The following is a 23543-nucleotide window of genomic DNA, read 5'->3' on the forward strand; positions in this document are numbered from 1 at the left end:
TTTTTTTTATGTTTATTTATTTATTTGAGAGGGAAAGGGAGAGAGGGCGAGGGAGGGAGAGGGAGAGGGAGAGGGAGAGGGAGAGGGAGAGAGAGAGAGAGAGAGAGAAGCAGAGAGCAAGAGAGAGGGAGAGAGAGAGTCCCAAGCAGGCTCCATGCTATCAGTGCAGAGCCCGACATGGGGCTCAGTTCTATAACCATGAGATCGCCACCTGAGTCGAAATCAAGAGTCTGATGCTCAACTGACTCAGCCACTCAGGCGCCCCTGGAAAGGATCCTCTTTATCCAAAGGAGAGAGATTTGGAACCCCATATCCCAAACTAATCAAGGTCTGGAGGCAGGTGAACAAAATTAGTGGGAAAATTAATAAAGACAGCATTGTGTAATGAGAAAAGGATTTAGATCTGTGTTCACTGACTTTCTGGGGAATATCAGTGCCAAGTCATACTGTATATCTTTAAAAGTATACAGAAACCTTACCCTTTCCCCTGGTTTCCCGAATAGAAGTAACAGTAAAAAACCTTGGGAAACCTGCAAAGGGAAATCTCCCAAGGGGAGAGGCTGAGAGAGTATGTGGGTTGTGTAGTGAGTGGGAAGCACACTGCGCAGGACTGGGGTTCTTCCCAAGTCCCAAGAAGAAATAATATCTGCATGATAGGAGGTATGACCCCTATTTTCTCTTACCTCTTCTATCTTTTCCACCAAGGAACTTGGCTCAGACCCTAAGAGAACTCACCAAGGACTTAGAATATGAGCGATCATAGTTGCCTCTTCTGATACTGTTTCAGTGGGAAAATGAATTTAGTTTCCAAACTACCAACCTAGAACCTTCCTATTTGTCTTCATTATAATTCTTTGAAAATATGGAGCTGCCAAGTAGTTTGAAGGAGTTTGGCTTGGAATAACCAAGGAAGAATGTTCTTATATCAAGGGAAAGCATTGCCTCTTGAGTAGAGCTGTATTCACCAGCAGTTGGGTTCAGACACGTGAGGTATGTCCAGAAAATTATGTCCATTTTTTGAGGGAACTAAAGAATGTTCTAGGAGTTAATTTACCCCTTGGTACCTCTAGCTTGGCCTAGAAAGGCAGAAGCAAGGGGTGATTCCAGATACTTTGCGTTGTTTCCTTAGCTTTGTCCTTAGCCCAATCCTTATGGACTGGGTGGGATCCACTGGGGGTGGGGTGGCGCTGATGGTATATCATCAGTGACATCTGAAAGAGCTATTTTACAAAAACTCCGTTAGACCTTAGGGTACCAGGATCAAAGTCTTGGTACTTCATATCACTTTCTCAAATCAGGTGTGGCACCTAAGGGGCTCCCCCATGACACTGGAGGTACCTGAGGACACTGGGAGGTGAAGGGGGTGGATAGGTTGTCAAGGAGTTAGAGCAGAGGAGAGAGACAGGGCAATTTCGGGACAGCTAAATGGCCATCACACTTCATTTTTGTGGCAGGTGGAATTCTTCAAGAGGCTGGAGTCCCATATGGAGAGACAGGAAAAGAGCAAGTAACAAAAGTAATACATTTGCAAGTTACATACTTTGGATAGATTATGTCATCGAATCTTCACAAAAGCCTTATGAATGGCATACTAATTTGTCCCCGTTTTCCAGATACGGTTTTTGAGGAAGACGTCATTTCAGTACATTGTCCAAGGTCACTTGGCCAGCAAGTAAAGACTGCAGCTTTCAACTCAAGCCATCTGATTCCAGAGCCCTTGCCTTCAGTCATTTCCTTCAGGTATGCCCTCGTATTTGTGAGGGCTGGAAATACTGTGGCACAATGCTCGTTAGTGCAGTTCGCTTGCTCTGACACAGCTAGCAGAGTTGGAAATCCTCAGTTTCACAGTGGAGCTCTGAGGCCGTAAAAAAAGAAAGATAGGAGAAGTGTTGGCAAGGAACCTCTTTTTCTTTCTCAGCAAAATGCACACATGTTTTAACAGTAACTACTACCGGGGGTATAATAATTATCCTGTGGTCAGTAGATGGTTTTTAAAGACACTTTCTTCAGGGATAAGCATTACACTTAGGCATGCATTAACACACACACACACACACACACACACACACACACACAAATGTGTTTAGCATCTGTAAATATTTTTTTGACCGTGAAATTCCTAGAACAATAAGCACCACTTTCCCATCTTTAAATTTTTCCAGGTGGCAAGATATCCGTGGGTGAGGGAATAGGCAGAGACTTGACTGACCTCTTGAGTTAGTAAAATGAGATGTGGGAGGGAAAGAAAAAACAAAAAAAACAAAAAAAACCACAAGGTGATTGTCCTACTTTTGTAAGGTGGCGCCATCTACCTCAAGAAGGCTGAAATAGAAATATGACCAATTAATTTATACGTTACCTTTCTTTTGAAGAATTAAAAATGGCTTCACAATTAGATTTCTCCTCATCACATATTTCTTTGAAATATAGCTATCTATTGATTTCCTTTTTTAGTCATTTTTGAATGCCCTTGTTATACTGAAAGTCACTGTGCTGGGTAATGTGGGCCTGAAAGTGAAAACACACCAACATGGCCACTGGCTTCTAGACTGCCATCTAGTGGAAGAAAGGTGAAAAGGCAGATAATTATGCCAGGCACGATGTAGATAAATATGCTCAGAATAACGGTACTGATTTGCACAGGGTGTTTTTGAATCAAACTCATCTCTAGGGATGAGGATGTAAGGAGTAAGAAAGTGGTTCTCAAGGATGGAACTCCTGTTGTAAGTGCTGCAGGATGCACAAAGCCAAGTAAAGGAGTGGCATGGCCGTGGGAGGCATAGTCCATCTATACACAACCATGCAGGCAGCTTAAGCAAAGGAGAAGGTGGTGGTGGGTGGGTGAACTACGCACAGTGAAGAGTTGCTGGAGCTTAGGCTGGGGAGGTTGAGGCTGAGACTGAGGCTGAAGTCAGGAGCCTGCTCACAGATGCCTTGCCCATGTAGACTCTGCAGACTGGAGCCAATGCGAGGCCAAATTCTCACTGTTTTGAGGATGTATAGAATTTTTCCACAAAGCTAAATTTATTCAATGGAAGTGACTGTCCATTTTCCTGGGATTACATTGCGTGTGTAGTTTTAAATTATCCTTTTGTTTTTATCAAAGGATTTTGATAGAAGGTGTTTTGTTGTTGTCCTTCTTTCGCATGCAAATTTGGCATCTTCATTGGTAAGTTACTAATATGAAAAAAAAATTATCCTGGTCCGGAAGTTGAACAGTCTGAGAACCACTGCTGCAGAACGAGTGAGCCTTTGAAGGGATTTAGCCATGGGATGCCATAGCTCAATTTACATTTTAAACAATTTCTTCAACTGGGGCACCTGGGTGGCTCAGTCAGTTAAGTGGTTAAATGTCTAACTCTTGATTTCGGCTCAGGTTGTGATTTCACGGTTCATGGGTTCAAGCCTCACGTGGGCTCTGTGCTGACAGCTCAGAACCTGGCGCCCACTTTGGATTCTGTGTCTCCCTTGCTCTCTGCTCCTCTGCCACTCATGCTCTGTCTCTCTCTCAAAAATAAATAAACATTAAAAAAAATTAAAAAAAAATTTTATTAAAGAAAAAAAATTTAAGTTTATTTATTTTGAGAGAAAGAGAGAGAGTGAGGGTACAGGTGAGGGGCAGAGAGAGAGGGAGGGAGAGGATCCCAAGCAGGCTCTGAACTGTCAGCACAGAGCCTGATGTGGGCTTAAACTCACAAACTCCGAGATCATGATTTGAGCCGAAATCAAGAGTCAGACGCTTAACCGACTGAGCCACGCACGTGGCCTCTAGGTACATTTTAATACACATTTTCTATCCCTGTCCCCTCACCTCTACCCCAGCTCTTACAAGAAATTGAAATTAGCAATCAGCTCCTGTCAGATGTTATAGTTCAAACAGGTCTTGTTTGCAAGGGCGATCATAAACCTTTGGCCACCTTAGAGAAAACTGGTTCTAACCATGTATCTGGAACCAGTTGTGAAATCACATTGCTTTTAGTATTGAGGCAGAAGCTACATCCTAAAAGTTAGCTGCGTGCTCTCCGGAGAAAGAAGTTTTGATGTGTGTAAACATGGTGAATTAGTCAAGGAACTAGAATTCAAATTGCAGATATTCTGATCCAACCATGCATTATAACTGAGCAGAGAGTAGTAGTACAAAATAACATACTGAGACCCTTTGCTCGGCAGCTGGCAAAAGATACAGCAGAGACCCCAGAGGACTGCTGGGAAAGATTCGTTGAATGATAATGAAACAATAAAAGGCCATATCCCCTGAGTTTTGATTCTACTTGGCTCTGATAGAAAAGTATGCTTGAAATGTGGAAAACACTCAGAAATGAATTTGGGAAGGCTGCATCACGTGGCATTAGAGCAGGAAATTAACTTTGAAAGGAACACAGCATGGAAATAAGATTAAGCAAGAAAGGTATTGAGAGTTGCTGAAATACCTTGTTCTTAAGTGAGTGGCAGGTCTTTGAATTCAACAGCCAGTAGTTAAATCAAAACATTAAATAATCATTCTTAACAGTTTGCATTTGAGGAGCAGGGGGCAGGATTGTGTTAATGTCTCTGAACTGACTCCATCTTATCACTGAAGTGCTTAGTGTTGCCATAAGGCAACAGGAGATAAGTGACTTTCAATAACTTTCAGTAAGCACATAGTGGACTTAAGGTAAATGAGCTGATAAAATTTCATGAAACAACACATTTATTAGAGATATATGGAGCACCTACATGCTGTGAAAGATTTTACCTCGTGGGTGCAGCACACACGGTTTGTTGCCTATACTCCATCCATTCCCTTTCTTTCATCCTCCTAATAGTATTCAAATTTTTCTTTGGGAAGCAGCTGTTTCTTCTGTAGATCAGCCCTTCAGTTTTGGTGCAACGGCCTACACCTCCAGCTGCCTATCCCTAGCAGGGAATCTCATCTTCCATGCCACAGGGATTGGTTGAGGGACCCCTGGTGGAAGCCAATCAGTGCATAGTTTTTATCCTTATCAGGGGGTGGTCCAATCCGTGTGAAGCTCTCAACTTTTGTCCTCCGCTGCCCTCTCCGAGTGAGCGGGGTTACTCCTCCGGAAGTGAACAGGGAAGCTTGCAGGTCTGGTTGCTGGGGGCAGCCATCTTGTTCTGAGAGCAGCTAGCCTGAAGTCCGAGTCCATACCCAGAAGAGAGGAGACCCGGGAGGACGGTGGAAAAACGGAGCCAGAGCGCTTATGAGATCAGGTCCAGGGCCTCCCTTCTCCCGGGCTTCCCAGTTTCAGGATCCAGTGCATGCCGTTTGTTGTTTGCCAGTTTATTTGCTCGTTGATTAGTTGGTTGGTTGGTTGCTGACGCAGAGGGATGGAAGGAAGTATAAAGCTTGTCTTTACATTCGTACAAGAAACGCAAACCTTGGTTCTTTATACTTCACGTTGATTGTGCAATGACTGGTGTTTCTCCCTCACCCTTTTCTGGCAGGTGGTATTAGCAGGAGAAACACTTCTGTCTCTTTCTCTCTCTTTTTTAATGTTTTATTTATTCTTGAGAGAGAGAGAGAGAGAGAGAGAGAGCGAGTGGGGGAGGGGCAGAGAGAGGGAGACACAGAATCCAAAGCAGGCTCCAGGCTCTGAGCTGTCAGCACAGAGCGTGATGCGGGGCTCAAACTCAGGAACTGTGTGATCATGACCTGAGCCGAAGTCAGACGTTCAACTGACTGAGCCAGCCAGGCGGCCCTGAAAGATTTCTCTTTTTAAAAAATTTGTAGCTATTTCATTCCGAAGAACCAGAGATTTTCCTTCAAGCTCTGTTGAAGGAAACACAAGATGGTGTTCCTTGCCAGAGAGAGCCAGGAGTAAGACCGTGGGAACTAGAAGGACATGGGGGGAAAATGACCACAATTTCCCCTGACTCCTTCTCCAAACAGAATAAGCCTGTTACAAGGCTTTCCCCCTGAGTCTTAAGACTTCATTTTGCCAACGTATGGTAAGAGGTTGGTGCTTGAGGTAAGACTTGTCTACCAGTGGCATTCAGATTAATATAGCCCTGCCTGAGTAGGGGGGGCCAGTCTGCCAGGGGCTTGGGTGCACAAAGGACTGAGAATCTCCCAGGGGAGATCTCATTTTCTGGGAGGCCCAGGAGGCAAGCTTGGCCTAGTGAAAAAAACCTCAGTTTTTAGAGCAGAGAGATAATTCGGAGTAGAGCCTCAAGTGGATTTACATGTGGTTCCTGAGATGGGAAATAGAGGGTTGTGGTAAAAAATGCAAGAAGCTAAAAAGGGAAGGAGGAGGAGGAGAAGAGAGAAAAAGAATGTGGCTGGGCAGGGGCAGTCTTCAGGTGCTGGCCATAGCCACTGTCGGTATGAACTTGGGTTTCTGCTGATTTTGGGGGTGGCTCTGTCTCTAGCCTAGACAGGATAATGGCCACCACTGGTGTGCTGAGAATTATTTAAAAAAAAAAAAAACCCGCAAACAACCCCAAACCCCGTGATGATAAAATAAAAGGAGACCAGGTAGCAGCAGGAAATGTAGCTGGTAGCAATTGCTTGGAAGGAAAGGCTGCAATTTCATGTGAAATTACTAGTTCTTCAAACATTAACAAGGTATCGAGCTTCTTTCACCAGAAAAATGCAGGGAAAAAGCTTTTATTGCTCTCTTGTGCAACATAATACAAATTTGATGGATTTGTAGAGGAATACCAACAGGTTCGTCTCTGAAAAGAAAGTCTGGTGCCAAGGAAAATATGTCATGTGGGAAACTACTCGGAGGCAGTAATGGAGCTCTAGTGCACTCCGGCCAGACACTCCCAGGGGCCAGAGCAGAAAGTCTCACAGACTAAATCAAGTGCTCATGTTACAGGGGTTATTGGATCAATATAAAACGTCTACCCAGTAGCAAGGAAAAGAGATCTGGGGTAAGTTTATACACCTAGGATAGAGTAGAAGGACCACACGACTGAAGCCCGTATCACACAGTTCTTTCAGTGTCCTTTCCCTTTCCTTCTCTCCTTTCTTTATCCCAGTGCTTCTCAACTCTGTGGCATCAATTCTCATGATGGGGTGATTCCAAAGACTGGCGCCGAGTTTGAACAAGGGGGCTTAGCGAGCTCAAAGTGTCTGGAGCCCACACACAGTGGCCAGGATGCCTGGCCACAGCTGTAGTTCACTCACTCGTTTGCTGCACAGCTGTGACCTTTATCTCTTAGGCAGAGTATATGCAAAGCCACCATGGGTTCCCAATGGCCGACCAATTTAGAGATGACATGTGTCAGTCTGAAGGGGGCTTGGTTTGTACCTTTTGCTTTGGTCCTTCCCTTATTTTCTCTTTATGAGTAAACACTCTTGAGTCTGTCTTTTAAAATATCACGGGGGTGCCCGGGATTGTTCTGTCGGTTAAGTGTCCAACTTCGGCTCAGGTCACGATCTCCCAGTTTGTGAGTTCACACCCTGCATCGTGGTCTCTGATGTCAGCACAGAGCCTGCTTTGGATCCTCTTCCCCCACCCCACCCCCACTTTTTTCTAGCCTTCCCCTGCTTGTGCGCATGTGCTCTCTCTCTCTTTCAAAAGTAAATATTTTTTAAAAATTATGTATTTCATTCACTCTGTCTTTAACGTGTCTTCCAGATTGCCAGCCCGAAAGCTTATCTTTCGAATTCTTAACAGCACATCTTTTGAATTCTACTCATGTCTTGCAAGCCACTTGTTTACTTGCTATTGTTATTTAACACATCGTATGAGTCTTATCCATGCTACTAGCTTTTTCCTGTTGGCTACAGTAGAATTGAATATTCTCATTAATAGCACAGACACCTGACAGAATATAAGTTTTGCCTGCCTCACACACAGAGCACATCTCACCATCACCTATGTTGCAGTGAAAGAATAGAACCAAACAAATCAAAAACATGGTCTGTACCCTTTAGCATCATAGAAAAAAATTAAAAAAGAAGCACCTGGGTGGCTCAGTCGGTTAAGCATCCTACTTCAGCTCAGGTTATGATCTCACGGTTCGTGGGTTCGGACCCCAGTTCATGGGTTCGGGCCCCGCGTCGGGCTCTGTGCCGACAGCTCTGAGTTTGGAGCCTGCTTCGGATTCTGTGTCTCCCTCTCTCTGCCCCTCCCTCACTCATGCTCTCTCTCTCTCAAGAATAAATAAACATTAAAAAAAATGTTTTAATGATAAAAAAAGAAAATTAAAATTTTTTTTTGTTAAAAAATTTAATAAAAAATTTTAATTAAAAATAAATAAAATAAAATTCAGGTCACATATGAAACAATTAAGGAGAATTACTAATTTAAAATAAAGAGCCTCATGGCACATTTGGTCACATAGCAGATGTAAATGGGTTGTGAGAGCAACATGTCAGAAGGAAAGGCCAAATTGTTTAGTTAGCAAGGAAAACAATACAGCTGGAGAGAGGCAGCATTACATCCACAGAGGACAGCACTCATGTGATGAAGAGAATAGCTGTACTTACTAGTGTTCTGTACATATAGTATTTTATATCCACACGACCACTCTGAAAGATGGATACATGGAGAGGAAAGCGAGGTTCAGGCACCACTCAGCTAAGCAGCAGCCGAGCTGGGGTTTGATCCCAGGTTGTCCCTGCTCTTTTTCACCATGAACCTGTGTAAGATGACAGACATGGAGGGAAGAATGTGGCGGTTAAATGGGAAGTTGGAGGCCATAGAACATTTTTTTTAAGTTTATTTATTTTGAGACAGAGCTAGTGTGTGAGAGCAGGGGAGGGCCAGAGAGAGACAGAGACAGAAAATCCCAAGCAGGCTCCACACCACTGTCAGTGCAGAGCCCAACACTGGGCTTGAACCTGATCATGACCTGAACCAAAATCAAGAGTCAGAGACTTAACTGAGTCACACAGGCACCTGGGTCATAGAACATTTTTATTTGTTTCACGAAAGAGCAAATGGAAGCCTCTGAAAATGGAACAATACGAAATCAGAATTGTAAGTTGCCTACTAAGGGAAAGTGCCTTTGGGTAAATGAAAATGAAGCAACCTTTGCCTATCCAAGTTTATCCAAGCTCAGTATATATAGTATACTTTCTAAGCCTTGAAATGTTTAAAGTGTGTGTGTGTGTGTGTGTGTGTGTGTGTGTGTGTGTGTGAATAGTGGTATACAAAGGTTATTAGCTGAATTTATTAAGCTAAAGACAAAGGTCTCAAGTGAGATTCCTATGTGTTACATATTCTGAGCTTTCCCACCCATGGTCCAAGGAGATAATACAGCATATATTCTTATGTATACAGCATATATTCTTATGTGTTTGAAAATACATCTTAATTTCTTTGCATGCGTGGACATCACATTTTGTAAAACATAAATAATTGCAAAATGTCAAAAAATTCGATGACCAGAAGGTGGAAGTATTTCATCAGTTGGACCTATTGTCAATCATTTCAGATCTTTTAACTACTCAGATTAAATTCATTGGGATTTCTTATTTTTTCCTTTCCTTACTTGAATCACATTCCCCCACCCCCACCCCCACTGACTATAATATCTCAGTTTAACTTCTGATGGTAAGGATAGTTGCTATAATTGATATCTCCGTATTGCAGTTGTGTTTGACAAGCTTAAATTAAATAACATAACTGACAGTTTCTAAATCTAAACACGTAAGTAAATTGCATTCTTCCACACATTACAAAGTGGGTTACTGGCAGAATAGGGTAATACCTATGGTAGAGATGTGTAGGAGAGCTGTCATGAATTTGCCTCCATGGAAAACTAGTTCCACATCTAATTTCTGTCAAAGAAAATGACCTATATACCACTCAAAAGCAAAACCATTGAGGCAGCCTTTAATTGGTTTATGTAATTGGTCAAACATATTTAGTTACCTGGCACGTATTTTTCAGCTAAATTATGTTGAAAAGCTCATCAGAAAGCTACATGACTTAATATTTGACATTTCAAGCATGTATTATCAAATTTTACTGGAAAGTTATTAGCACTTTCAAAATTTCAGGCTAATGAAATAATCATTTTTGACCTTTGATTGTTTACCTGTCTGGGGAGGGAGCAACACCAAAACTGTTTTCTGAGGTAAGTGAGGCCCTGCCCGTGGAACTCCCCTGGTTTATTTCTGTGACCTAGTCATGGTGGATCTTCACAAAGGGCATGAATATTGGTAGGCATTTTGATTTTCATGAGTTAACACTATCTGCTCACCAAATCTTATTGAACTGTTCTTGCCAGGAATAATGACTACCAACTCCTGACGACCAACTCTCAAGAGTGTCATGGGGCAATGAGCCCACTGATTTCCCTAGTATTCTGATGTCTATACCTGAATCAAGCCAAATCATGAGGGACCACATGGTGTTGGCCCTTGTGGAATAGCACTCTCTTGGATGCTGTGCTCTTGCATCTTGTTGGGATATTAAACTGCCATTAAACTATTGAATTTATAACTTACTAGCCAATCTCCTTTCCATGTTGCATAAATCTTATTTTGCCACTCTGGCTTTGGTGTCAGTAGCAGAAACCAGGGGATTTTGCTTTATGATCTCTTGGTCTAGGTGACTACCTGCTGATTGGGATACCCCTCTGACTGGTAATTCACAGTGGGGTGGGTTGGTGACAGTGGTCTATTTCTGGAACAGTGGTCCTTCACTTTCTCAATACCTACTCAAGGGTCTTTCCTTCTGGATGTTGCCTAGTTTCCTGAATATCCTGAATATCTTGAATATCTCCTCCCATAATCCTTCTCATGGTTTCCTTCCACCATTCTCATTGCTCAATGCTGCCATCCTTTTCCACAGAACAATGATCTTTCACATAGAAGAACAGAGGTTCTGGCCCTCGGTCCTTCTCCTTTCTTGGGTTTCTCCTGGATCTTAACAGTCTCTCTATTCATGTTAGTGTCTAGTGACTTCTCAAGAGGGAAGGCTGAACACTGGTCTCAGGTCCTCAGGAGCAGAGGAGGAAGTGGCAGATGCTTCAACTCTATTTGAAGTATCTAAAGTCAAACATTTCACCATAAATCTTCAATACTCCTCATGTACAGATGTGACTTCAGTATTCACTTCCAAGTTGAGCTGAACCAAGCCCAGTTCAGTGTAGGCTCGATTCCAGTGTGAGGTGAAGATTATACTTTTATATCCTTTCTTTTTCTGTCCAAATCTCAGCTCTCCATCTCTCAAAACCCGTTGTTCAAATGTTTTCAGGAATTTCTCCAAGATTTCCATATGGAAAATTTTAAAATTGTATTAAGAGATGTAAAAGAGAACCTGAATAAATGGAGAGACTTACCATGTTATGGGAAGGAAGACAGCATCATAAAGATGCCAATACTCTGCAACTTGAATTATAGGTTCAAAACCATTCCAATCAAAATTATGGAACTTGCTAAACTAATTTCACAACTTATATGGGAGAGAAAAGGGTCAAAAATAGCCAAGATACTTCTGAAGTATCAGGTTTCAGAACTTAATGGGAAGCTATGATTAAGGCAGTGAGGTGACAGTATAGGGATGCTCGTGGGATAGATATCTACATGGTGTCAAAGTACCATCAAATGCTTATTGATTAGATATTATTATATGTTCAAAATACTTATATAAATTTATAAGAGAGAAATTTGGCAGACACAAAATACATCAATTAATGAAAGTTAACTTCACCAATAATGTGACAAATCAACATCATGTACCTCTATATAGGATGCACTGAGAATGACACAGAATCACTTCTGTGGTCTCCTGGCCCCAAATGTATAACCTAGAGGTAATTGTGAGGAAACACTAGACAGATCCAAAATGAAGGACATTCTAGAAAGCAACTGGCCTGTACTTCTCAGAAGTGTCAAGGTCATGAAAGACAAAAGACTGAGGAACTGTTTCAGATCAGAGGCTAAGGAGACACAACAACAACATGCAGCATGAAAGACACTGTTGGCACAACTAGCAAAATTTGAATGGAGTGTGTGGTTTTGGTGGTGGTGTTATAGTAATGCTATCCTCTCAGTTTCAGTGGTTGTATTTGTTGTGTAGGAGACTATATTTGTTTTTAAGAAATGCATACTGGGGTGCCTGGGTGGCTCAGTCGGTTAAGCGTCTGACTTCGGCTCAGGTCATGATCTTGGGGTTTGTGAGTTCGATCCCTGCATCAGGCTCTGTGCTGACAGCTCAGAGCCTGGAACCCACTTCAGATTCTGTGTCTCCTCCTCTCTCTGCCACTCCCATGTTCATGCTCTGTCTCTCAATGCCTCTCAATAATAAATAAATGTATAAAAAAATTAAAAAAAAAAAGAAATGCATACTAAAGTATTGATGAATAATGGGTTTTTTGAAAGTTACTCTCTGAAATGGTTCAGAGAAAAAGATCACACACACACACACACACACACACACACACACACACACATATACACGAGGACAGAGAAGAAAATGAGAATAACGTAAATGGTAGAATGTTAACAGCTATGGGGTGGGTGAAGAATATGGATAGAAATGCTTTATATTTTTCTCTCAACTTTTCTGTAAGTTTAAATTATTTTAAAATAAAGAATTAAAGATGAAGTTGGGAATTTCTACAAATAAAAAGGAAAGCATACATGACATAACATAAGAATGGAGGAAAACAAAGAAACGTTGCACCCAAGAGCATTTATATGTGGCTTATAAGGCCATGATGACCTACATATTTGGCCTCATTAATGGTGCTGATCAAGACCACAGTGAGGCACCATTTTGTATCTGTTTAACTGTCAAATTTAAAAATCTGTAAATTAAAAAAAATCTGTAAATATCAAGGATTTAGTTTCAAATGATCCATTATAAATGGCTGGAGGGAACATAATTTGTTGCCGTCACTCTAAACAACAGCTCATCATTATCTCCAAATGTTGAACATTTACATACCCTGTGACTCAGCAATTCCACAAAAGGTGTATAGCTAAGAACATCACTAATACATAACCTTGGAACATGTACAGTATGCTCATGGCACTACTATTTACAATAAGAAGAACCTGGAGGGGCGCCTGGGTGGTTCCATCGGTGAAATGTGTGACTTCAGCTCAGGTCACGATCTCGCAGTCCGTGAGTTCAAGCTTCACGTCGGGCTCTGTGCTGACAGCTCAGAGCCTGGAACCTGCTTCAGATTCTGTGTCTCCCTCTCTCTCTGCCCCTCCCCTGCTCATGCTCTGTCTCTCTCTGTCTCAAAAATAAATAAAAACAGTAAAAAAAGTTTCTTTAAAGAAAAACCTGGAAAGGACCTAAATGCTCATCAGTGGAAGGATGAAATGAACTATGGCACATTTGCACCATAAATAATTTTAGCAGTATAACATGAAACGAAAAAGGAAGTCATCCCCCAATCACATACAGCATGATACCATTTTGCAAAGTGAAAATACCTAAAATTTTTAAAATGATGAATATATAGTAAGTTCATAAAACTGTATAAAAAGAATGCAAGAGATAGTGGATACACAGGGTGTGTGTTTTTGTTGCCATATAGAACACTTTTCTTTGAGGTGAGTTAATGTTTCTATTTCCAAAAAAACAAAAACTTTTGGTAACTTAATTTTTTTTTTGTAAGAGAGAGGGGCACAAGTAGGGGAGGAACAGAAAGAGGGAGAGAAAATCCCAGGCAGGCTTCCAACTGTCAGTGCAGAGCCTGATGTGGGGGTTGAGCTCACGAACAGTGAGATCATGACCTGAACCGAAAGCAAGAGTTGGACTCTTAACCGACTGAGCCACCCAGGTGACCTGACTTTTGCTAACTTTTAATTAAAAGGCCCTTGTGGCTTTTATTCATCAAATTCTAAAAGTCTGAAGGTTCAGCCTTATCCAAGGTATCCATTAAACAGATTTGGCCTGTAGTTTATTGTGGTGGACAAAATAAGAAATGTTATACGTTAAAATATAGTCTTCATCAAGACAGAGTTTTTTAATATCTTTTGTGTTTACTATTGTATCTCAGGGATCTAGAAGAGTACCTGGAACATAGAAGACAATCAATAAATAATATTTCCCAATAAATAATAATATTGAATGAATGAAAACTGTTTTCCAATGTTAAAGGGTAACACTGAAGTAATATGAAGTGTCCAGTTGGTGGAGCCCATGTTGCATTTGTTGGCAGTATATGACAGAAGAATTGGAAAATTCGGGAATGAATGCATCTATATCCTCGCGTGAATGTTAGGTGGTTCTACGGGAACCCATCATATGTTTAGATTTTTCTCTGATACATACGAATTGGTGCCAAACTTCAACCTTTTTCGTTTGGCATTTGTTTGTTTGATTAACAACTTTCTAATAGTAGAAAATTTAAATCATTTGGTCTTTGAGTCAGTGTTAAGTGAAAAGTTTCTCCTCTCTGTGAACTTCACCTAGATTGTTAAATTTATTGCATTTATTTCTGGCTGAAAGAGTGTTAAAGAATGAGAAAAATCTGTTTAAAAGAGAATGAGAGGTCATAGGTGGTAGAGTATGTAATGTAACTGTCAACTCTGGTGACATGCTTCTAAAGGAGAACAGAATCAAAGCAGTTTTCTCTATCATGTAGTTTAAAAGACCTGGCATTCGTGTAAATGCAGTGTATCTGAATCAAATTATTTTATTTATTCAGTTTTCTTCCTTGAGCCACTGACCTAGATGCTCATGGTCATATGATTCTGTACACCTGCTAACCAGGCCCACTCCTCGCCCCTTCCCACTTTGGAAAACTTTGCTTGCTCTTGGAGCTCAGAATTTGTCATCTGCAGATTTCCTAGGCCCTCTACTTCTCTGAATAGTCTCTTTCCTTTTTCGCTCAGTTGAAAGCTGGCTCTTGTGTGAGGACCCTGCTTCCCTGCCTCTCTCACTTTCCGTCCATACCCTCTTACCAGGGGGCTTGGAGGGGCCTGTCTGTGCCCTGTCGACCATTCTCCTTCCACTCCCTGAAAACTCCCATCTTTGAAATCCTTACCATCAAACTGTTCTACAACCCCCACTTTCTTCATCATCCACTTCCGTCCCTCCTCCTCATTTCTTTCATATTTTTAGCTCCTGGCTTACTGCCATTGTCTTCTTAAAACTCCTGTAACAATTTTTGGTTATTTCAGTATTCAGATAAATGATCCTTTCAACACTCTGGGCTCTTGGTTTCTTAACCTCCTCTTCTCCCAGGATCTTGTCTGTTTCCTTACTTCAGTCCTCACTCCCACGGTCATACTGGCCCTGTGTTGACCAAACCGATTTTCTTACCTTAACTGCAGTTTCAAGCACCCACTTCTCTACAACCACAGCCTCTCTAGCTCAATGTCTCTGACGCCCTCACTTTTCCAAGCCCCGCAACACCTTCAATCCACTGATCTGACCAGCTTTTCTCCTTCTCTCGCTCTCCCTCATGACCTCATTTTACAGCTATACTTGGCCTGGATTCCATGCTTTGACATCACAGTAGCCCCCTTGCTTCATCTTTCATCACAGGTGCTTGGAAAACCCCAATCCTAGCTTACCCTAATTCGCTGCCTGCTCCACACCTGCCTCCTTGCAGGTGAACATGACTGGATGAAACTCTGCAGCCATGACCCCCGGGGCACGTATGAAACGCACCCCCAGTAACCTCACACTGGCCTTTCCTGCTGCCTGCAGCCCTACTGCCTCTCCCTGGCCCATTCTTTCTCCCATTTTTCTCGGCCAGTGTTTTTTCACATTGTGCACTAAAAAAACAAAACAGGTTGGAACAGAATAGAACTTTTTTTTTTAATTTTATTTTTAATTTTTTAAAATTTACATCCAAATTAGTCAGCATATAGTGAACAGAATAGAACTTAATAGCACATAATAAGGATACAAATTATTTCATGAAATGCTTGTTTCAGTTATATATATACCTACATTTACATATACCTGTGTTGGGTTAGGATATAGAAGGTACTTTGCATTGAAAAAAAAAGTTCAGGGTCATCTGGTGGGTTGAGCGACTGAGTTCGGCTCAGGTCATGATCTTCTGGTTCATGAGTTCAGCTGCATAGGGTTTGGTGCACGGCAGGGCAGAGCCTGCTTCGGAACCTCTGTCCCTCTCTCTCTCTGCCCCTTTCCTGCTGGCACTCTCTGTCTCTCAAAAATAAATAAAAAACTTTTTAAAAAGTTCAAGAGGGACACCTGGGTGGCTCAGTTGGTTAAGTGTCCTACTTGGGCTCAGGTCGTGATCTCACAGTTCATGGGTTTGAGCCCCGCATTGGGCTCTGTGCTGACAGCTCAGAGCCTGGAGCCTGCTTCGGATTCTCTGTTTCCCTCTCTCTCAAAAAAACATATATATATATTTTTTTTAATAAAAGAAGTTCAAGAAGCACTGTCTTAGGCAATTACTTTACATCTCCTCTCACCTCAATCTTCCATCACCTCCTCCATCTCCTCACTGTCATCTGATGGCCCAGCTTCCTACTGTACTAAAGAATGAGGAGGAGTTAGAGAATCTCTTCGCCTGCCCAGCTGCCTGTGCCCATATTGCATTCTCCGTCTTGTTACTGTCTGCATCCCTGAGCCCCTTCCCTCCACTTGTCTCCTAGATTCCCATCAATTCTTAGCTTCATAAGGACACTTCTTATTAATTGTCACGTAATTAGTTAGAACTTCACTCAGGTTCTTTCTTTCTTTCTTTTTTTTAAGTTTATTTATTCTGAGGGAGGGAGAGAGAGAGAGAGAGAGAGAAAGAGAGAGCACACGTGGGAGAGGAACAGAGAGAAAGGGAGAGAGAGAATACCAAGCACACTCCACACTGCCATTGCAGTGGAGACACAGAGCCCTGATGCGGGGCTTGAACTCGCAAGCTGCAAGATGATGACCTGAGGTGAACTCAAGAGTTGGGTAGTCAACCGACTGAGCCACCAGGCACCCTTCATTCAGGTTCTTTGTAAAGGTTCATTAATTCGCCCCTCTCTGCTAGATCATTCTTATTAATACCAAAATTCTGCAATAGCTCCCATCTTTAAAACAAATACCAAAAAACAAACAAAATCTTTTTTGATTCTTCTCTAGTTACTGTGTCATTTCTCTGCTCATGTTTACACCAAAACTCCTTTAAAGAGTTGTTCACACTCGAAGGTCTGTCCTCCCATTTCCATTTACCCTTACTCCAAAGAGGTTTTTGCTCCCACTATTCTGTAAAACGTTTTAATCAAGGGTGTCAGTGACCTTCACTTTCTTTTTTTCTTTTTTTTTTTTTTTTAAATTTTTTCAACGTTTTTTATTTATTTTTGGGACAGAGAGAGACAGAGCATGAACGGGGGAGGGGCAGAGAGAGAGGGAGACACAGAATCGGAAACAGGCTCCAGGCTCCGAGCCATCAGCCCAGAGCCCGACGCGGGGCTCGAACTCAGGGACCGCGAGATCATGACCTGGCTGAAGTCGGACGCCTAACCGACTGCGCCACCCAGGCGCCCCGACCTTCACTTTCTTAAAGCCAGTGAACCTCCCTGGGAGAGATCACTCTGTCCCTCTTGAAACACTTCCTTGTATAACTTTCTGGACACCAAGAACTGCATTCCTGGTTGTCCCCCAACTGTACCTCCTACCACACAGGTCATTCCTTGTGATTGTTGGAGTGCCCATGTTGGAGTCAAAGTGCCCAAGGTCTCAGTCCTTGGACCTCTTCTCTTATTTATTTATATATACCCCTTGGAGATTTTGTCTAGTCTCATGGCTTTAAATAGCATTTGTATACTGATGATTTCCAAACTTAAAGAGCACAGATCTTTCCCTTGAAGCTCCAATTCATATATCCAACTGCCTCCTTAACCTCTCTCTCACCTGGGTGCTTTATAGACATCTCAAGTTAAGTCTGAATGCCTGCTTGGCCCCTCCCATAGTCTTCCCCCTATCACGTAACTGGAACTCCACACCTGTAGTTGCTCAGGGTAAAAGCCTTAGTACCAGCCTTGACTCCTCTCTTTCTTTTACATACTACATCCAGTTGATATCACCAAATATTGGCTTTATGCTCAAAATATAACCTGAATTTAACCACTTTTAACTACTTCCACAGCTTCTACCTTGGCCCAAGCCACCGTGTGTGGGAGATATTGGGGATATAAACAGGAAAAGGCATGCTTGGTTGAACTCATTGATTAATAATTGTAATGTAACAGATTAGTGTGATAATATAAGAATAATCACTGTAGGGTGAAACATGCAGTTTGGAAAATCTTTGTAAATAAGGTGACATTGGAACCAGATCTTGAAGGATGAGTAGAAGTTGGTTAGGTGGGAGAGAGTTTAAGGCAGAGAGGGTAGCGCATGGAGGGATGGTGTGACCTGGGAATGATAAGAGATTTGAGAAAGTTGAAAACAATTTCTTTGTCGGTGTCATACTCTGAATGCTAATAGTGGAGCACTTGAAAGAGGACCAGAATGTAGATGTCTTCCAGAAGCATTTTCATTTTGTTCAATGACCATTTTGAAGGCAGATGTGGGTCGAATGTGTTATATAGTCATATCTGTGATGTTTCGATGACTTCCGGACTTTGCAAATCTATAAATAGCTCTAATGTTTGAAGTTCTTTAAACCTAGACCTATATGTAATATAATCTATTTTACTCAGAGTTCTGAAACGAATACAAGCACATTGTGTCTGACCCTAGTAGTTTTCTATTAATAAATTAAACAAGCATTTACTGAATACTTTCAATATAGCAGACACTGTACTAAGTGTTGTAAGGGATAACAAAAGTCAAACTATCAGGCCATGAAAAGACATGGAGGAAACTTAAATGCATATTATTAAGTGAAAGAAGCCAATCTGAAAAGGTAACATACTTTAAATTTCTTTTAATGCCTATTTATTTTTGAGGGAGGGAGGGTGAGAGAGAGAGAGAGAGAGAACATGAACAGGAGAGGGACAGAGAGAGAGAGAGAGAGAGAGAGAGAGAGAGAGAGAGACGGAGACATAGAATCCAAAGCAGACTCCAGGCTCTAAGTTTCAGCACAGAGCCCGACTTGGGGCTCGAACCCACAGACTGTAAGATGATGACCTGAGCTGAGGTCAGACTCTTAACAGACTGGGCCACCCAGGCACCCCAGTAACATGCTTTATAATTCCAACTATGTGACATTCTGGAAAAGCCAAAATTATGGATATAGTAAAAAAAAATCAATGGTTTCCAGGAGGGGAGAGGGAGATTGATGCATAAACAGAGCACAGAGGATTTTCAGAGCAGTGAAAATACTCTGTATGATATTATAGTGATGGATACATGTCCTTATATATTTGTCTAAATGCATAGAGTGACTCTAGTGTAAACTATGGAATTTGGGTGACTTGTTTTAATGTTTGTTTGTTTATTTATTTAGAGAGAGAGTACAAGCAGGGCAAGGGAAGTGAAGAGAGGGAGAGTGAACATACCATACAGACTCCACGCTGCCCATGTGGAGCCCAACGCAGGGCTCAATCCACAAACTGTGAGATCATGACTTGAGCTGAAGTCAAGAGTTGGATGCTTAACCAACTCAGCCACCCAGGTGCCCCTGGACTTAGGGTAATTAGGATGTGTCAGTGTAGGTTCATTCTTGGTTTACAAATGTTTCCTTCTGGTAAGTGATAGTGATAATTGGGGAAGGCTAGGTGTGTATATGGTGCAGGGAGTATATGGGAAAAGTCTATACCTGCCTCTCAATTTTGTTGCAAGTCTAAAACTTCTGTAAAAAAAATAAGTCTTTTAAAAAAAAGTCAAAGTTAATGTTCTTAAGGGGCCTTATGTCTTTTAAAGAGTGATGTGCTAGAAAAATAGATCAGAAGGCCAGAAAGAATATATTTTACCCTCCTGAAAATGTCCATTCAAGAAGTGTTCAAACAATAAATAAACAGTAACTTATAACAATTAATTAGAAGATTAAAATACTTACATTTGCCAGTCTGCAAAATTAATCTGTCAGTGTAAGAAAGTTCTGGCATGGAAATCCATTTTTCCTTCATATCTTTCTGTTTCAGAGAATGAAGTGTGTCTTTTGTTATTGAGTCTCTCACTCTAGTCCCTTGGTGGCTTTCTGCTGGTTTCCTCTGGGATGTTGCTGAGACTGAGGGAGAAGATAAGAAAATGAACACAAGGCAATGAGGAGGTCATTTTTAGTGAGCTTTTCTTTGTCATCCACCTTTTCATTTCAGAGGCTTCTTCTCCTAACAGTTCCTAACATTCTCATAACTCCTATCCTAATATAATTTATCCTGTGACCGTGGAGCCCTGATACCTCCTCCCTGCCCACCTCTGACATCACCCTGTTTCCTTTCTTCTTTTCTCATTCAGCTTCTTTAAGGGTCACCCTACACTCACCGTCTCCACTTCGTCATCTGCCTTTCATGTATCAATTCTCTGCAATTTGGCCTCAGTGCCCATCATTCCACCAAAACCTCCTTGCCAACATAAGCACAAGCCCAATGGCATTCATCTTGCCAAACCCAATGATTATTTTCTTGTTCTTATCTTTTTTGGACTACTCTGCTGCAATTTTCACTCTTGATTTCTTTTTCTTTCAAACTCTATGCCCTTGACTTTCATGAACTACTCACCCCTGGTTATGCAACTTCTTCCTGCTTCCTTTGATTGTCTTCCTGGGCTAGTCCTTCTTTGCCTTTTCTCAGTGACTCTAAGCTCTGTCCTTGGTTCTTTGCTGCTGCTTCTGTTTGTGCCCTCCACAAGAAAACTCATTTTTTCTTACCATCTTAGATTTCTTACTCTGATTGTCAGAACCTGGATTGTATAGCAAATTGCCAACAGCATACGTCTGCTTATATATCAATCTTCTGCTTGTAGTCACTTGATGTCCTCTACATGGTGAAACTGGAACTCATTTTCTTCCCCACCATACCCCAAACTTGTTCCTTCATCATCTCATTGCTTTCCCTTCCTCCCCCCATTCTGTCATCATCTAGGATGCAGATCCTATGTCTATTTATTTCCTGAAATGATCCCCTCCCTCCATGTCTGTTACAATTGCTTTCGTTCAGGCCACCATCATCCCTGCTGATATCACTCATAGCTTTTATGTCATATTGTTTCATGCCTCCATGAGTTTGATCGCCTTCACCTGAGGCACCTTTTCTTGGACTGATAGACTTATTCATCCTTCAAGACTTGCTCAAGAATCCTCTTCTCTAGGAAGTCTTTCCTGCATTATGCATTATTTTATTTTACTATAGTGAATTTATTTTTACTGCATTTGCCTTTAAAAATAAATTATCTAGGGACACCTGGGTGGCTCAGTCAGTTAAGCTTACGACTTCAGCCCAGGTCATGATCTCATGGTTCGTGAGTTTGAGCCCTGTGTCGGACTCTGTGCTGATAGTTCAGAGCCTGGAGCCGGCTTTGGATTCTGTGTCTCCCCCTCTCTGTCTCTGCTCCTCCCCCACTTGTGCGCTCTCTCTCTCTCAGAAATCAATAAACATTAAAAAAAATTTTTTTTAAATTATCTATTTATGTGTCTTGTTTACCCCATCATGCAGTAAGCTCTGTGAGTACAGAGACCATGCTTTATTCATCATTGTTTTTGTGGTTCTTAACTCAGTGCCTGGCATATAGTAGGCTATTGAACCTAAGTGTAGCTAAGATTTTCCCACTCAATTGCAATCTACAAGCTTTGATACATTACAACATGCCTGGCCTTTGACCTTGTTAAACAAACAATGACTGAGTGTTTCCTGTGTCTGGGCACTGTGAAGGAGTGATCACAATGTGCCCTGAGAACTGCAAGTGGACTAATATGGCCATAGTGGGGTATTGAGGGGGGGACAAAACCAGAGAAGAAATACAGGCCAGCTGGTGAAGGGCCATGCACACAATGGCTTTTGTTCAGAAAGAGAGTGTTCTGTGGCAGAGTGAAAAAGGATGATGAAGACAAGTTTGGAAGCAGAGAAGTCTCTCACAGAAGCAAATTTGGTACTTGGATCACATCGCATTATGATGTGTCTATCTGGATTTCCGATATTTTAAAATAACTTTCCAATAACAGATTGTGGCTTTAAAAGTATTGAATTATATTTATTCATATATTTATTTCATAACCCTTATTAGTGAATATTAGGTGCCAAATATTATATATGTGGTTTCTTGGGGATCTCAGAGTAATAGATACCATCCTTGGCCTCAAAGAACTCATGGTCTGGTGGAGGAACTGGACACAGGACTGACTCAGTATCTGTGCTATGGGAGAAGTGAGCACAGATTGCTTCTAGAGCACAGAAAGGGAATCACCTCTTAGATGGAAGTTGGAAGACCAGAGAAGGCAGTCTGGAGTAGTGACTCTGGGCAGAATTTTGAAGGATGAATAAGAATTAGCGTCTGAAATAGCCTGGAGGCCTGCCAGGTCACTCCAGGCAATGGGAAGAGCTTGTGCAAAGACTCAAATGGGACAAGTGAGTTTATAGTGGCTTAATTTATGGTACAACTTGGGGTAGGACCAGGAATGAAGCAGAAGGGGTAAGCAGGCAGGCCATATTAAAGTTTACATTTTATCTTGAAGACAATGTGAAACATGATTTCTGACCCACTTTCAGTAATGGACTAGGTAGAACAGGGTAATTGCCATGCTTTGTACTTAAGAAACTGAAGTATATATAGTAAGTGAAATCATCAAAATCATTGGGGCTTTTTGGTAGAAATATTCTTAAAGAAGAAAGGTTAGTGAGTCTTTCTCTAGTCACCAATCTGTATTTCTTGATTTAGATCTGTCTCTGGCTCATATTCAGAAATTGAATACAAGAAATCTTACAGTTTCCCAGAGGGCCAATAGTTCCTGTAATAACTACTCTCATGACATTTCCTGGATATGATAAACTCTCTCGTCCCATATTTACAGATTTCTAACATAGAGATTTTCTTCAGCTTGAGCCCTTAGATCACTGTGCAGTGTGCCCTCACAGCAAGGCAATGATTAGCCTGGCAGGGAAAGCCAGGGGGTCTCTAACAGTGGCCTTACCTGGCTGCAGTGCTATCTCCTGTATAAACAGAGTGGGTCAAAGTTTTATTTTTTAACTGCAGAATAATTTGGGTTCCTTAGAACACTGTATAATGTGTCTCAGAGCAAAATAATTACTCACCTAGCAGAAGTGGTAAGAGTATCTCTACTCGTTACATACCTCTACCTTCATTCTGAGATGTGACCCTGTCAGAGAAGGATGATGAAAGAATATAGTTTTTTAAAAATGTTTATTTGTTTTTGAGAGAGAAAGAGAGAGAGAGAGAGAGAGAGAGAGAGAGAGAGAGAGAGAATGAGTATGAGTGGGGGAGGGGCAGAGAGAGGGAGACAACAGAATCTGAAGTGGGCTCCAGGCTCTGAGCTGTCAGCATAGAGCCTGAAGTCAGAACTGTGAGATCGTGACCGGAGCTGAAGTCAGACACTTAACTGACGGAGCCACCCAGGCGCCCCAGAATATAGTTTTATAATTTAATAGATGTGCCACATCCTGAGGGTGAGTTTATTTTCTGTACTGGGTTTCAAGATTGCTGTGCATTAGCACATGTTCTTTTCAGGTGGAAATAACACTACTAGTGTTTAGGTCATTGGTGAATGCCTTTTCTAATGTTAGCCTTACTGTCAAGACTGAGGAATAAGCCACACAGCTT

At 41.7% G+C, this 23543-nt stretch overlaps 1 long non-coding RNA gene across 1 annotated transcript; it reads right to left on the minus strand.

The window, feature by feature from the left end:
- Window positions 1-1503: 1503 nt before the first annotated feature.
- On the minus strand, window positions 1504-15357 carry LOC132694135 (uncharacterized). Its single transcript, XR_009617189.3, has 3 exons — window positions 15189-15357; window positions 8441-8592; window positions 1504-1855 (listed from the first exon to the last, which is right to left on the minus strand). It is a non-coding gene; the product is annotated as an uncharacterized LOC132694135 (long non-coding RNA).
- Window positions 15358-23543: the final 8186 nt, after the last annotated feature.

This window comes from Panthera onca, chromosome B4, assembly GCF_046562875.1.
Source record: "Panthera onca isolate mPanOnc1 chromosome B4, mPanOnc1 haplotype 2, whole genome shotgun sequence".
Lineage (NCBI taxonomy): Eukaryota > Metazoa > Chordata > Mammalia > Carnivora > Felidae > Panthera > Panthera onca.